The 17,124-nt window shown below is 40.8% G+C and overlaps 1 protein-coding gene across 9 annotated transcripts in view; it reads left to right on the forward strand.

Moving 5' to 3' along the window:
* Positions 1 to 17,124, forward strand: part of tns1b (tensin 1b) — a 312,092-nt gene that overhangs the window by 129,058 nt on the left and 165,910 nt on the right. The gene's annotated exons all lie outside the window — the stretch shown is intronic.

A 17,124-nucleotide genomic window follows, 5' to 3' on the forward strand; every position in this document is an offset into this window, starting at 1 on the left:
TCCAGTGCCTTTCCGTTCACCTTCACACCCCTGGGCCAGACTACACTCAATCATAGGACCTACTGAAGAGATGAGTCTTCAATAAAGATTTAAAGGTCGAGACCGAGTCAGCGTCTCTCACATGGATAGGCAGACCATTCCATGAAAATGGAGATCTATAGGAGAACGCCCTGCCTCCAGCTGTTTGCTTAGAAGCATCTTTGTGCATCTTTGTGTTGGTCCCCTCCCTTTCCTAGTCATTAGCCAAATTAGAAGATCAGATGGATGGTCATGACCATTGGTTCTTCTCTGTATGATGGATTGGTGTTGTCTCCTCAGTGTAATGTCGTTATCCTAATCAGTTAAACAGTCATATGCTGAGATTACCATAACGGCAAGATAGGAGGGGAATTATTATGAAACATTATGGAGATGGTTTTAAGAAAGCACTAAGCAGTTTATATGCACCCACACACATACGGACCCATTAGCTGTTCGGCGTTGTGTATTGAGATTGTATTAGCTTGTCTAAACATTACTTGTTGCTGTATTTACTGTAAATAGGCTGTGCTGTTTTTTCATTAGTATCTTCTCATTGTCTGTGGGTAGTAAGACATTTTCCAGAGCTAGGAACTTTAACATTCAGTGCACCCCCCTGTTTCACTTCGTTTTTCTGGCTAGAGGTTAGAACTCATTTGAGTTCAAGGTTTTCATTTGACATTTTAGTCATTTAGCAGACACACTTATCCAGAGCGACTTACAGTAGTGAATGCATACATTTCATACATTTATTTTTATTATTTTTGTACTGGCCCCCCATGGGAATCAAACCCACAACCCTGGTGTTGCACACACCATGCTCTACCAACTGAGCCACAGGGAATGACCGGTTAACACAGACCCACTAACACAGATCCGCATGTGTACGCTCACTCTTGTGCTTCTCTATTGTATAAATATATGCAGGGGAACATACAGTACATCAAAGTATTTACTTAAACATGAGCTTACACATATACATACATTAAAACATCGGGCTTGAAAAAACATGGGAACATACAGTACACACTAACATACATTTTGACAAAAACACTGAACACCTAGACACATGTATACACGCGCACACACGCAGACACGTAGATAAACAAAACACACAAGTGCACAAATGCACGCACACAAACACACACACTACTACACACACACACACACAAAAACATGGTTTCTTTATTTCTCTTACTCTAACATGTTTAGTCACCACTTGCTTAGAAGCATCTTTGTGCATCTTTGTGTTGGTCCCCTCCCTTTCCTAGTCATAAGCCAAATGAGAAGATCAGATGGATGGTCATGACCATTGGTTCTTCTCTGTATGATGGATTGTTGTTGTCTCCTCAGTGTAATGTCGTTATCCTAATCAGTTAAACAGTCATATGCTGAGATGACCATAACGGCAAGATAGGAGGGGAATTATTATGTAACATTATGGAGATGGTTTTAAGAAAGCACTAAGCAGTTTATATGCACCCACACATGCACAAACGCACACACACTCACACACACACACACACACACACACACACACACACACACACACACACACACACACACACACACACACACACACACACACACACACAAAAACACACACACACAGCTGTTGGGCCTCAGCTTCACACTCACCCCAACAAGCGGTTGATTGGACCTCCATGTCCTTATTGGAAAACAGCCTTTCTGTTTTGTTGATGTTATACTTCCACTGCCCCCTACTGGATTTCTCTAGACATTACAGGTCAATGGCCCTATCGTAATGCTGTTTTAGAATTAGAACACTGTTTTCAGGTACATTTCTTTTTCCTCATCAGTTAAATGCACATGATGATAATAACATGACAAGGCTGAAAGTTAGCAGATTGTGGCCTCCAAGGACAATCTTGGCACAATTGCTGTTCAGTTAAGACATGCAGAAATGCTGTTGAGTCAAGTCCACCACCAGAGGGTAGCAGAACAACAAATATGCTGCTTCTACAGGCCAGCCGACCAATCGACCTCTCCTTACCCACCATACTGCAGCAAACAGACTGACCACCCACATAGGTATTTGACAGTGCAGAGACTACCTGAATAAAATCGATTATAAACATGAATTTAATCTGTGCTCAGAAAGGTTACCTTTCACATATACAGTATCGTTCAAAAGTTTGGTGTCACTTAGAAATGTCCTTGTTTTTGAAAGAAAAACACATTTTTTGGTCCATTAAAATAACATAATATAGATCAGAAATACAGTGTAGACATTGTTAATGTTGTATATGACTATTGTAGCTGGAAACGACATATTTTGTTATGGAATATCTACATCGGCGTACAGAGGCCTATTATCAGCAACCATCACTCCTGTGTTCCAATGGCATGTTGTGTTCGCTAATCCAAGTTTATCATTTTAAAAGGCTAATTGATCATTAGAAAACCCTTTTGCAATTATGTTAGCACAGCTGATAACGGTTGTTGCTGATTAAAGAAGCAATAAAACTGGCCTTTTTTAGACTCGTTGAGTATCTGGAGCATCACCGTTTGTGGGTTCGATTACAGGCTCAAAATGTCTAGAAACAAAGTACTTTCTTCTGAAACTCGTCAGTCTATTCTTGTTCTGAGAAATGAAGGCTATTCCATGTGAGAAATTGCAAAGAAACTGAAGATCTCATACAACACTGTGTACTACTCCCTTCACAGAACAGAGCAAACTGTCTCTAACTAGAATAGAAAGAGGAATGGGAGGCCCCGGTGCACAACTGAGCAAGAGGACAAGAACATTAGAGTGTCTAGTTTGAGAAACAGACGCCTCACAAGTCCTCAACTGGCAGCTTCATTAAATAGTACCCGCAAAACACCAGTCTCAACGTCAAGAGTGAAGAGGCGACTCGGGGATGCTGGCCTTCTAGGCAGAATTGGTCTGATGAAACCAAGATTGAACTCTTTGGCCTGAATGCCAAGCGTCACGTCTGGAGGAAACCTGGCACCACCCCTAAGGTGAAGCATGGTGGTGGCAGCATCATGCTGTGTGGATGTTTTTCAGCGGCAGGGACTGGGAGACTAGTTATGATCTAGGGAAAGATGAATGGAGCAAAGTACAGAGAGATCCTTGATGAAAACCTGCTCCAGTGTGCTCAGGACCTCAGACTGGGGCGAAGGTTCACCTTCCAACAGGACAATGACCCTAAACACACAGCCAAGACAATGCAGGAGTGGCTTCGGGACAAGTCTCTGAATGTCCTTGAACGGCCCAGCCAGAGCCCGGACTTGAACCTAATCAAACATCTCTGGAGAGACCTGAAAATAGCTGTGCAGCGACGATCCCCATCCAGCTGACAGAATGAGAGGATCTGCAGAGAAGAATGGGAGAAACTCCCCAAATACAGGTGTGCCAAGCTTGTTATACCCAAGAATACTTTATGCTGTAATCACTGCCAAGGGTGCTTCAACAAGTACTAAGTAAAGGGTCTGAAAACTTACATAAATGTGATATTTCAGTTTTTGTTTCTCAATAAATTTGAAAAACAATCTACAATCTGTTTTTGTTTGTCATTATGGGGTATTGTGTGTAGATTGATGGAAAAACAATTAATCAAGTTTAGAGTAAGGCTGTAATGTAATTTCAGAGAAATTATAGAAGTTTTTTGTGTGTATGAAACATTTCTGGGATCTTTTATTTCAGTTCATGAAACTGCAACACTTTACATGTTGAGTTTATATTTTTGTTCAGTGTAGTTAATAGTTAACAAACATATTGTATAGAGAATGCACTTTTACCTCGTGGCTCCAACGTGAGCTGTGCTATAAACATCAAATAAGGGATTGCTAGTGAACTATGCAGACTACATTGGCTAGTTTGAGAACCATGGTACCATCTCTGTTTTTTGCAACACTCCCATTTCATTACTGAAATAACACACTCTGCACAACACTTGTGTAAGACGCAGCCCCTTCGACAGACTGGAATATGTATCAAAGGAAACAGCTGGTTAAACAAACCAGTTTTGATATACCCTATACTCTGGAAATTCATATAGAAAATCTAGTTATGGAAACAAATGTTCTGGACTTTCCTATTCTACAAAAATCTCCCCACAGCCAACTCCCATCCACCACATGGTTTGGCGGAGATATTCTTCTCAGGATATTACCTATTCCCCTCGAAACCTCCTCACAGGAAGAAACGCCTCGGTCAGTCAAAACTTAACACCTGAGTTAACAAGGACAAGGGGGTGGCCAGCCAACGTGGGACTGTTGACCGATGATACTGTAGGTGTGTAGAGGACGGAGCAGTAAGACTCAGAACAGAAGAATGGTGGAGGTAGGTGTATGACATAGGAATGTTTGTACCTGCAGACAAAAGTATGCATGCTAGACGTCTTCACGGGTCCAACAGACCCAAAATTCCGAGACTCGACCCGGTACCCGTGCGGGCACGTGTCCTAAATTCTGGCTTTTGTCTCAGATCTGGGTCAGGTCTGATATAATTGCCACGAGTCTCGGTTATGTGCAATTAAAATGTACCGACTGGACCCATCCTCTGTTATTTTAATGTGTGTGAGGTGATGAGAACTGTGTGAGCTTGTAATCTGTGTCAGCCAATTGCAACTCAATAAAACGTATAGCTTATGTCCAGCTGAAACTGGTCCCGGCTGCTCACCTCACGTGCGCCTGCTGCTGATGAGATAGAGAGCGAGTGAAAGGAGCTTTGGCCTTGGCTACTGTTGATTATGAAGATGGAGGCCTTTTTAATTTAAGTAAAAGGAAAGTTCTAAGAGAAAAAGTATAGTGAAAAGAAGCCTACAAGGGGAATGTCCTCTGGGACATGTTTTAGTGGACAAAGATGAGAAGAACGTTGGTGCGGCCAAATGGACTGTGTGTGCAACTCGCTATTCAGGTTTGATACAGCTTTTATTTATTTATTTTCATATTTATTATCATTTGTTTGATTATTGTTATTGTATATCATTATTACTATTGTAGGCCTACAGTGTTTAAGCATCTAAACTAGGTCTTTTATACATGCAAAAACGGTTTTGTTTCATTTTGTTGATACGTTTACGTTGGCCAAATTTTTATGTTGATCTGATAGGTCTAGATGTAGTTCATTTAATTGTATTTTTAAGCTGTATGATGATATTAATAATACAATAATAATAATTATGATAATACAAATAGCAATACATTATCATTATTAATTTTCCACAAGATGCAAAACTTAATATAATGCTGCAATACACTGTGTACAAAACATGAATATAACGAGTGCGCTAAGTCGGGACGCAAGTTTAGGGAGTGAGTGTTTTAATAAAATAAACGTAACATAATACAAAACAGGAAACACGAACGACCCACAGACAAGAAACAGAAACCATAATGCCCGGGGAAGGAACCAAAGGGAGTGACATACATAGGTAAGGTAATCAGGGAGGTGATGGAGTCCAGGTGAGTCTAATGACTTCACTACATTCCTATGGAAAATAATGTAAGTTTTACTCCATACATTTTCCCTGACACCCCAAAATACTTTTGAATGCTTAGCATGACAGGAAAACAGTCCAATTCACGCACTTCTCAAGAGAACATCCCTGGTCATCCCTACTGCCTCTGGTCTGGCGGACTCACTAAACACAAAATGCTTAATTTGTAAATTAAGTCTGAGTGTTAGAGTGTGCCTCTGGCTATCAGTAAATGAAATAAACAAGAAAATCGTGCCGTCTGGTTTGCTTAATATAAAGAATGTGAAATTATTTCTACTTTTACTTTTACTTTTGATACTTAAGTATATTTGAGCAACTACATTTACTTTTGATACTTAAGTATATTTAAAACCAAATACTTTTAGACTTTTACTCAAGTAGTATTTCGTTGGATGACTTTCACTTTTCCTTGATTCGTTTTCTGTTAAGGTAACTTTACTTTTACTCAAGTATGACAATTGGGTACTTTTTCCACCACCTCATGCAGCCAACTTGACACAACTGTCGGAAGCATTGGAGTCAACATGGGCCAGCGCACCTGTGGAACACTTTCGACACCTTGTGGAGTCCATGCCCGATGAATTGAGGCGGTTCTTAGGGCAAAAGGGGGGGTGCAACTCAATATTAGGAAGGTGTCCTTAACCTCTCTAGGGTAGGTGGCACCAAATCGTCCCACCTACGTAACAGCCAGTGTAATCCCGTGGCGCGTTATTCAAAAACCTCAAAAATGCAAAAACTTCAATTTTTCAAACATATGACTATTTTACACCATTTTAAAGACAAGACTCTCGTTAATCTAACCACACTGTCCGATTTCAAAAAGGCTTTACAACGAAAGCAAAACATTAGATTATGTCAGCAGAGTACCCAGCCAGAAATAATCAGACACCCATTTTTCAAGCTAGCATATAATGTCACATAAACCCAAACCACAGCTAAATGTAGCACTAACCTTTGATGATCTTCATCAGATGACAACCCTTGGACATTATGTTATACAATACATGCATGTTTTGTTCAATCAAGTTCATATTTATATCAAAAACCAGCTTTTTACATTAGCATGTGACTAGCATGTGACTAGCATTCCCACCGAACACTGCCGGTGAATTTACTAAATTACTCACGATAAACGTTCACAAAAAGCATAACAATTATTTTAAGAATTATAGATACAGAACTCCTCTATGCACTCGATATGTCCGATTTTAAAATAGCTTTTCGGTGAAAGCACATTTTGCAATATTCTCAGTAGATAGCCCGGCATCACAGGGCTAGCTATTTAGACACCCAGCAAGTTTAGCACTCACCAAAGTCAGATTTACTATAAGAAAAATGTTATTACCTTTGCTGTCTTCGTCAGAATGCACTCCCAGGACTTCTACTTCAATAACAAATGTTGGTTTGGTTCAAAATAATCCATAGTTATATCCAAACAGTGGCGTTTTGTTCGTGCGTTCAAGACACAATCCGAAAGGGTAAATAAAGGTGACGAGCATGGCGCAATTCGTGACAAAACATTTCTAAATATTCCATTACTGTACTTCGAAGCATGTCAACCGCTGTTTAAAATCAATTTTTATGCCATTTTTCTCATAAAAAAGCGATAATATTCCGACCGGGAATCTGCGTTTAGGTAAACAGACGAAAGAAAATACAGCATGGGGTTGACTCGGGCACGCGCCTAAGCCCATAGTACTCTGATCGGCCACTTGCCAAAAGCGATAATGTGTTTCAGCCAGAGGCTGCCTCGATATCGTTCAGCTTTTTCCCGGGCTCTGAGAGCCTATGGGAGCCGTAGGAAGTGTCACGTTAGAGCAAAGATCCTCAGACTTCAATAAAAAGAGCCAAGATGAAACACAACTTATCAGACAGGCCACTTCCTGCATGGAATCTTCTCAGGTTTTGGCCTGCCATTTGAGTTCTGTTATACTCACAGACACCATTCAAACAGGTTTAGAAACTTTAGGGTGTTTTCTATCCAAAGCAAATAATTATATGCATATTCTAGTTACTGGGCAGGAGTAGTAACCAGATTAAATCGGGTACGTTTTTTATCCGGCCGTGTCAATACTGCCCCCTAGCCCTAACAGTTAATGTCTTGTACACTCAGTGTATAATAACCTGCTCGTATTTTCCCTATAAACAGTGATTTGACTTAGGCCTGCTTTTGATATTACCCTAATAAAGTTAAGAAACTTTATTGTCTTATGGCTATTATTAGGCTTAGCTATGCAGGCCTATGAAGGCAGTGCGCACCAGCTTTACAAATGACTCCGACAGTTGAACTTGAGGTGAGGAAGAATGTTATAATGCTGATCTTTATGTTAAAAAAATTCTGATTGAAAATGAAGGACTTATCCTCTTTCTGTACACCTATATCTGTAAAGAAGTAGTATAAAGAAATGCATGTCGGTGTCTGGAAATGTGTCCGGCATATATCTATCTTTCTCGCGGTCTCTCTAGGCCTAAGCTTCTCTTCCTTTATATTTATATTTTAAATATTCATATCATACAGTGGATGCCTAGGCCTATAGGCATACTGTATATACATGAACTGCCCTGATGCATTTAGTGCTTATATCGCTGACAGCTGGACCATGAGGTGGACAAATATTATTTTCGAAAAGTAAAAAACAATGAAACAATAGGCTATAAAGTTTTGAATATGCTACACATCAAAACACAACAAATATATTTTTGTAATTTGTTACAGGCAGTTTTTAAGGACATGTAACTGTGGATCATTTGGCCAATATCGCTCGTTTATTGATGGCGATGACAGTGCTCGGTCTGAGGTTTCTTTCTCTGTCTGTTTCTACTCTCGGATCTCAACGGGTCTCTTGTATCCGAACCGGCACTGGTCTATTTGGGTCTGTTTTTCCACGGGCGCGATGCACAACTTAATTTAATGCCGCAATTTAATAACCTGATCGTATTTTCCCTATAAACAATGACCTGACATATGCCTACTTTTGATATTACCCTAATAAAGTTACAAAACTTTTGTGAAGGTTTGGTGTGGTATGGCTATTATTAGGCTTAGCTAAGACCTTGTAATGCACGCATGCACACACACACACACACACACACACACACACACACTCACACACACACCCACACACAAATACACACACGCTTCCATCACACCCCATCACACTCACCTGTCACCCCAGTTAGTCACACTGTAAAACAGAAATTGTCCAGTAAAGTTACTGCACTTTATTTTACAGTACAGCTACTCTAATCCATTTTATCGTAATCAATTTTATAGTACCCAAAATTTTACTGTAATATAATTTACATTATAAACTGGGTGGTTCGAGCTCTGAATGCGGATTGGCTGACAGCCGTTGTATATCAGACCGTATACCATGGGTATGACAAAACATGCTAGCAGATACCCATAGACTTCAAATCAATCCGCTAAAGCTTGTTAACATTGGATTATGAAACTAGTGATGTTACGTTTGATACCGGAGCTCCAAGGTATGCGTTGAAATAGCAGCTAACTTCGAAACAGTGTGCCGATGTGTGTATCACTTTATCAGAAGTACTTCATCAGTGACGCCCGAATCCTCATTTCATTTCGTGTTTTTTCTTGCAAAATGCGAGATCCCACTGGTTTTGCCGTGGTTCCGGTGCTTTCTTCGATTCCAAGCTTCTTTCAAACACCGACCTCTATTGGACACGTACTTACAAATATAGTTAGGATTTTGTACATGTTGTTTCACCTGACCAGTAGCTTAGCAGGTAGAGTAGGACACTATGGACAATTCAGGAATGTGAGGGTTGGAGGTCCAATCCCATTGAAATTGTTTTATGTTAAACCACACTTTCTGTACTGTTCAAATAATTTATTTTATTTAGTATAGTATAAGCTTCTGTCTTAAGCATCCTAAAAAATGTCATAGATTCCATTACAAAACAACTAGTAAAGCATTAAATACACACACACATTGCACAAGATTACTTCGACCTTTAAAGTAATCTTGGTATTCCAACTGATTATAGATGAATAAAGCTGACGATTTACTGCAGCGCCAAAGAATTTTGATGAAAGCAGTTGCAATTTTTTTGTTTAAATATCTGATAATCACATGCTGCTATTTATTGCTGACCAGCATCACTAATGTGCATTGTGAACAGATAATGAAGCTCTGAGTAATGAACCGTTTTCTGGCATAATTTGGTAAATGTGTCGAAGCCTTCAGACAGCCTTGGTTTCCAAACACTATGCGAAACTACCTCTTAACTTCCTTCATACTGGACACCGTGACATAACAATGGTATCCACAAGTTTATCTGACTCTGGGGAAGTAGATAAAAGGCCATAATCCTAAAGTATCCCTTTAAATTGGTACAGTACTCTCACTAACAGGTGCAACAAATACGGCTACTTACGATTCTTTCTCCCCCCACAATATTTTTCCACAATGCACCGTCATTTACAGTATGCTGCAGTAAATATATACCACAAACAGTGATACAATACATTATTTTGATAATAAAATCAGAAATTGATAATAGTGAATATTAAATTATACATTACAGCATACTAACGGATAGTTGTTTTTTTACTTGCACTTTATTCCTTAACAAAGCTTCTAAACTGAAAGTGACTACAGGGCAAAACATGTCAAAAGGACATGGCTAGCCACTCAACCATTAAAGGTTAGAGACTTGCTACCACTGATCTGTTTCCTATACAGTATATATGTAATTGTTAGGGAATTACTTCCACGTATCCCTTCAATTGGTACAGCACTCTCACTAACGAGTGCAACACATATAGCCTCTTGTGAGACAAGTCTCAAAGTATGTTAATGAGTGTGACACAACTATACCATGCACCCACTAGTTTTCAAAGGGTTTATAGAATTCCTCAGATACAGTATATTACTGTATTCGGTGGGGTTACAGCACTCTCACTCATGGGTACAACAAACACCTTAAAATATGTTAATGAGCCAGAGACTATTTCCCTGCCCACACAATTTTCCCACAATGCATCATCATTAATACTGTGAAACACATTTTGCTGTGAAATTACAGAAAGGTCTTACAGTGTGCTATAACCCAAATGTACTGTATTTTACTGTGCATTCTACAATAGTCTACTGTATTCAGTTTATTGAGTATCATACTATCAGTAATACAGTACGTTACTGATAAAATTACAAAAACTGCTAACAGTGCAGCAGTGCGTGTGGCTGGTTTGTTTGTATGGTTACTCGGCATGTTAGCAGCACATACAGCAGGAGGTAAATATTTACTCTGGTAGATACACTGCTGCCCCGGTGAGGGATGGTGGTTCGGAAACTTGTGCAGCTGTGGTATGCTAAGCACATAGTTTGGGCCTAAGTATTAAAGGTCAAAGTAATCTTGTGCAAAGTGGGTGTGTGTGTTTATGTGTCTGTCATAATGTACAGTAATGGGCAGAGCAGGGTGTTTACATGTACATCTACCAACTGAGCCTTCCCTGTGGCTCAGTTGGTAGAGCATGGTGTTTGCAACGCCAGCATGGTGTGTGCAACGCCAGGGTTGTGGGTTTGATTCCCACGGGGGGCCAGTACAAAAACAAACAAAAAATGTATGAAATGTATACATTCACTACTGTAAGTTGCTGTGGATAAGAGTGTCTGCTAAATGACTAAAATGTGTGTGTGTGTTGTATGTGCCCTATAGGGGGTGTGTGTGTGGAAATAGCCCAGCCCTGCTCTCTCTCCCTCTAGCCGGGCTTAGCCCATCCCTTTGGGAGTCCTGACCCATTACAAAGGACCCGGGTGAGGAAATAGCCCTAGCCCCATTCCCTCCCTCACTCCTAAAGAGCATTCCTCAAGCCATGAGTCAGATAGGAACCAGCCCCTCAATGCTCCTCATCATCTCTTCCATGTGGACCAACACCCAACTCCCATTGCTTGCTAACGGCTATCCTATATCCACCCCCCCCTTTCTTTATTTTCTTGTGTATTCTCGCATTTTCTCTCACTTTCTCCCCTTCTTTTCTTTCATCTCCCTGGTTTTGGACCTCCGTCTCTGTGTCCTCTTCTAATCCATCCTTCCCTTGTCTTCTCCACTGCCTCCTCTCCTTTTCTAGCACATCATATCTCAATGTATCTCCTCTACTCGGGCCTCCTCTCCCGCCTCTCTTCTCTACCCACAACTCTATCCCTCATCTTCATCCCTTCTTAACCCTCTCCTTCGTTCCCCTTCTTTCTTTCATTCTCCCCTGTTTACACTGCAGAGCTCTAACTTCCTAACAAGGCAAAAGCCTGACCGGGCCCTTCTGAGCTGGCCACCTTCACACCCAATATGGAAGTTCTCCCCTCTCTGTCTTTCACTCTTCCCCAGGGGAGTATGCTTACTCAAGGATCACGTGCTGTGAACAGAGCTGGTCAGTGTATCTGCACCGTGTGGTGAGGTGGGAGGAGCATAGATTGGTGCTATTCCAGAGACAAATATAGTGTAGTGTTTTCTCTTTTTGGTAGTACATGAGATGAGCTCTTGCTCAATCTCTTGTGTGCTATACTTCAGCAATAAGGCACAAGAGGCCGCGCTATATCAAGAATATAGTCACATGTAAATGGAGTTGTTCTTACCGACGCGTAAAGGTGAATTACTTTTAGTATTTAAACAGTGCCGTGCTCTTTGACTGGATAAAATAAGTCCATTGTGCTGGACCCTGGGAACCAGCGTCTCCTCTGGGTTGGCGCATCATGGTATTCATTTTCACTCTGCCACACTCCTCCCAATGAGGCCTTTAATTAAACACTCAAAGTGGCTCTCAAATGTTACCCCCTCATGTGCAAATGTAGTCTGATGTGCCTAAATATAAACAAAATTCTATGAACTAATTAGATGTTTGGGCTATTTATATTCATTCAGATTTACTTTTGAGGTAAAAATGATCTCGTAGTATTTTTTGTGAAGTAAGATAAAGTGAATGCCCCAATCCTGAGCACTGATGGTAACTGTAATCCTGTGAGTGATATGTTGTACACGACCCACTGGTATGGTATAATATGGTCTAAAATTAGTATGGTTAGTGTAATTTGGAGTATGGTGCATCTCTTTCCAGCTTGGATGATTCTCCCCCTGTAGTTAGAACCAAACCCAGACAAGCATCTCAGACCCCCAGACCCTCCACATACTCCAAATTATACTAGCTATACTAATTTCTCCAGGCCCTGCACAACTCTCTCCAGGCCCTGCACATCTACCATAATCCAACTCCAAGGTTAGCACAGGAGGCCAAATGCTAAGAAAAACATCCCGTGAAGCCCCCCTCCCTCTCCTCTGCTTCCAACTTGATAGGAACCCCATTTCACACAATGAGGGGAGGGGCCGTCTTTAATCTTCAAATCAAAGACTTAAAGGAATAGTTCGGATTTTGGCAATGAGGCCCTTTATCTAGTTCCCCAGAGTCAGATGAACTAGTGGATACCATTTTGAAGGAAGTTAGTATGAAGGAAGTTAGTGCTAGTTTTGCGAGCCAATGCTAACAAGGGTTAGTGCAATGACTGGAAGTCTGCATGCTAGCTGTTCCCACAGACTCCCAGTCATTGTGCTAACTCTACAGTGAGGGAAAAAAGTATTTGATCCCCTGCTGATTTTATACGTTTGCCCACTGACAGAGAAATGATCAGTCTATAATTTTAATGATAGGTTTATTTGAACAGTGAGAGACAGAATAACAACAACAAAATCCAGAAAAACACATGTCAACAATGTTATAAAATGATTAGCATTTTAATGAGGGAAATAAGTATTTGACCAATCTGCAAAACATGACTTAGTACTTGGTGGCAAAACCCTTGTTGGCAATCACAGAGATCAGACATTTCTTGTAGTTGGCCACCGGGTTTGCACACATCTCAGGAGGGATTTTGTCCCACTCCTCTTTGCAGATCTTCTCCAAGTCATTACAGTTTCGAGGCTGACGTTTGGCAACTCGAACCTTCAGCTCCCTCCACAGATTTTCTATGGGATTAAGGTCTGGAGACTGGCTAGGCCACTCCAGGACCTTAATGTGCTTCTTCTTGAGCCACTCCATTGTTGCCTTGGCCGTGTGTTTTGGTTCATTGTCATGCTGGAATACCCATCCACGACCCATTTTCAATGTCCTGGCTGAGGGAAGGAGGTTCTCACCCAATATTTGACGGTACATGGCCCCATCCATCGTCCCTTTGATGCAGTGACGTTGTCCTGTCCCCTTAGCAGAAAAACACCCCCAAAGCATAATGTTTCCACCTCCATGTTGAACGGTGGGGATGGTGTTCTTGGGGTCATAGGCAGCATTCCTCCTCCTCCAAACACGGCGAGTTGAGTTGATGCCAAAGAGCTCCATTTTGGTCTCATCTGACCACAACACTTTCACCCAGTTGTCCTCTGAATCATTCAGATGTTCATTGGCAAACTTGAAACGGGCATGTATATGTGCTTTCTTGAGCAGGGGGACCTGGCGGGCGCTGCAGGATTTCACACGGTGTAGTGTGTTACTAATTGTTTTCTTGGTGACTATGGTCCCAGCTGCCTTGAGATCATTGACAAGATCCTCCCGTGTAGTTCTGGGCTGATTCCTCACCGTTCTCATGATCATTGCAACTCCACAAGGTGAGATCTTGCATGGAGGCCCAGGCCGAGGGAGATTGACAGTTATTTTTGTGTTTCTTCCATTTGCGAATAATCTCACCAACTGTTGTCACCTTCTCACCAAGCTGCTTGGTGATGGTCTTGTAGCCCATTCCAGCCTTGTGTAGGTCTACAATCTTGTTCCTGACATTCTTGGAGAGCTCTTTGGTCTTGGCCATGGTGGAGAGTTTGGAATCTGATTGATTGATTGCTTCTGTGGACAGGTGTCTTTTATACAGGTAACAAGCTGAGATTAGGAGCACTCCCTTTAACCTCTCTGGGAAATGTGGGACGCTAGCGTCCACCCGCGGGACACACTATTCAACAGCCAGTGAAATAGCAGGGCACCAAATTCAAAACAACAAAAATCTCATAATTCAAATTTCTCAAACATACAACTATTTTACACCATTTGAAAGATGAACTTCTCGTTAATCCAACCACATTGTCCGATTTCAAAAAAGCTTTACGGCGAAAGCATAGCATTAGATTATGTTACGACAGCGCCGAGACAAGAAAACTACACAGCCATTTTCCAAGCAAGGAGAGGCGTCACAAAAAACAGAAATACAGCTAAAATTAATCACTAACCTTTGATGATCTTCATCAGGTGGCACTCATAGGACTTCATGTTACACAATATATGTATGTTTTGCTTGATAAAGTTCATATTTATATCCAAAAAAACAATTTTACATTGGCGTGTAATGTTCAGAAATGTTTTGCCTTCCAAAACCCCGGTGAATAAACACATCAATTTACAGAAATACTCATCATAAACGTTGATAAAATATTAAACTGTTATTCAAAGAATTATAGATACACTTCTCCTTAATGCAACCGCTGTGTCAGATTTCAAAAAAACTTTACAGCGAAAGCACACTTTGCAATAATCTGAGTACAGCGCTCAGAGACGAAACCAAACCCGCCATTTTGTGGAGTCAACAAAACTCAGAAATAACATTATAAATATTCACTTACCTTTGATGATCTTCGTCGGAATGCACTCCCAATAATCCCAGTTCCCCAATAAATGTTCATTTGTTTCGATAAAGTCCATATATATGTCCTAATACCTCCTTTTTGTTTGCGCGTTCGGTAGAGTACTCCAAATGCACTGTGCTCGCGCAGTTAAGTTCAGATGAAAAGTCCAAAAAGTTATATTACAGACAATGTATAGAATGTCAAACGATGTATAGAATCAATCTTTAGGATGTTTTTATCATAAATCTTCCATAACATTCCAACCGGACAATTCCTTTGTCTTCAAAAAAGAAAAGGAACACAGCTAACTCTCACGGGAGTGCGTGCCACTGAGCTCATGTCATTTTCTCACTCATCTACTTCCAGGAGCACTTGTTCTCTCCCCATTCACAGTAGAAGCATGAAACAACGTTCTAAAGACTGTTGACATCTAGTGGAATCCTTAGGAAGTGCAAAATGAACCCTAAGTCACTGTATACTGGATCGGGAATCACTTGAAAAACTACAAATCTCAGATTTCCACACCTCCTGGTTGGATTTTTCTCAGGTTTTTGCCTGCCATATGAGTTCTGTTATACTCACAGACATCATTCAAACCGTTTTAGAAACTTTGGATCGAAAACTCAGAGTGTTTTCTATCCAAATCTACTAATAATATGCATATCCTACCTTCTGGGCACGAGTAGCAGGCAGTTTAATTTGGGCACGTCATTCATCGGAATTTCCAAATACTGCCTCCTGTCACTAAAAAGTTAAGAGTGTGCTCCTAATCTCAGCTCGTTACCTGTATAAAAGACACCTGGGAGACAGAAATCTTTCTGATTGAGAGGGGGTCAAATACTTATTTCCCTCATTAAAATGCAAATAAATTTATAACATTTTTGACTTGTGTTTTTCTGGATTTTTTGTTGTTGTTATTCTGTCTCTCACTGTTCAAATAAACCTACCATTAAAATTATAGACTGATAATTTCTTTGTCAGTGGGCAAACGTACAAAATCAGCAGGGGATCAAATACTTTTTTCCCTCACTGTAGTTAGCAACTTCCTTCAAACAACACACAGAAACATACAAATGGTATACACAAATTCATTTGACTTTGGGGAAGTAGAAAAAGGGTCTCATTGCCAAAATCCCGAACTACCCCTGTAAGGGCTATTCATATTAGATATTACACTCACATATAAAAATGTGGCTTGTGGCGTGATTCAGGAAGAATCACATATTACATAAGGTGTGGTGGGGTTCCAGAGAAAGCATTGATTTTTCATACTTGAATTGGAAAGCGTCCGCTTGAGCCCCCTGAACGGCCTTTTGATTTTCAAACCTTTGAGGGGATCATCTGTGGCTGACAATTTATGACATTCTGGGCCAGGTGCTTTCCCCTGTTGACCCCACATTTGTAGAAACAGCAGGGGATCACAGAGAGGGAAGGAGGGAGGGAATGAGGGAGAGAAAGAGAGAGAGAAACAGCACATAAGATAATGTTTTTAAACTTCAATGGCTAGCAGGCCACTGTTGTGAGGTCCTGAATGGTCCAACCCACGCCTAACATACTGTCTTTCGGGTATCCAAATTGGATGTAACTCATCTTCCCACTCCCTCACCATTTTGTCGACTTTCATTTGCACTTGTACTTGCATGCCTATTTTCATTACCTCTTCCAATTCCTTTTCCCGGGATATAACTCTTAAACTCATAGTCATAAATTGGTTTTACACTCCAAAAGAACCCTTCCAGTCTTTCTGCTCTTTCTGCTCTCTTATATCAACTACTCAAAGCTGGGTAAGGTGGAATGATGTGCAGACCCAAGACACCCAAGACCCCATCCACAGTGTATGATCCATGTCTCTGATACAAGGCCAAAAGCCCAATAGCACCAAACCCTAGACCCCAGGACTGGGCAGCATCAGTCTTTAACAGCCAATAATATTTGACTGAACATAGAGTAAACATGTTGATGAACTTGGACGAGGCCCTAGCGTTCCAATACTCTCTTTTAATTTACTCAATATCACATT

The sequence above is a fragment of the Salmo salar genome, chromosome ssa21, assembly GCF_905237065.1.
Source record: "Salmo salar chromosome ssa21, Ssal_v3.1, whole genome shotgun sequence".
Classification (NCBI taxonomy): Eukaryota; Metazoa; Chordata; class Actinopteri; order Salmoniformes; family Salmonidae; genus Salmo; species Salmo salar.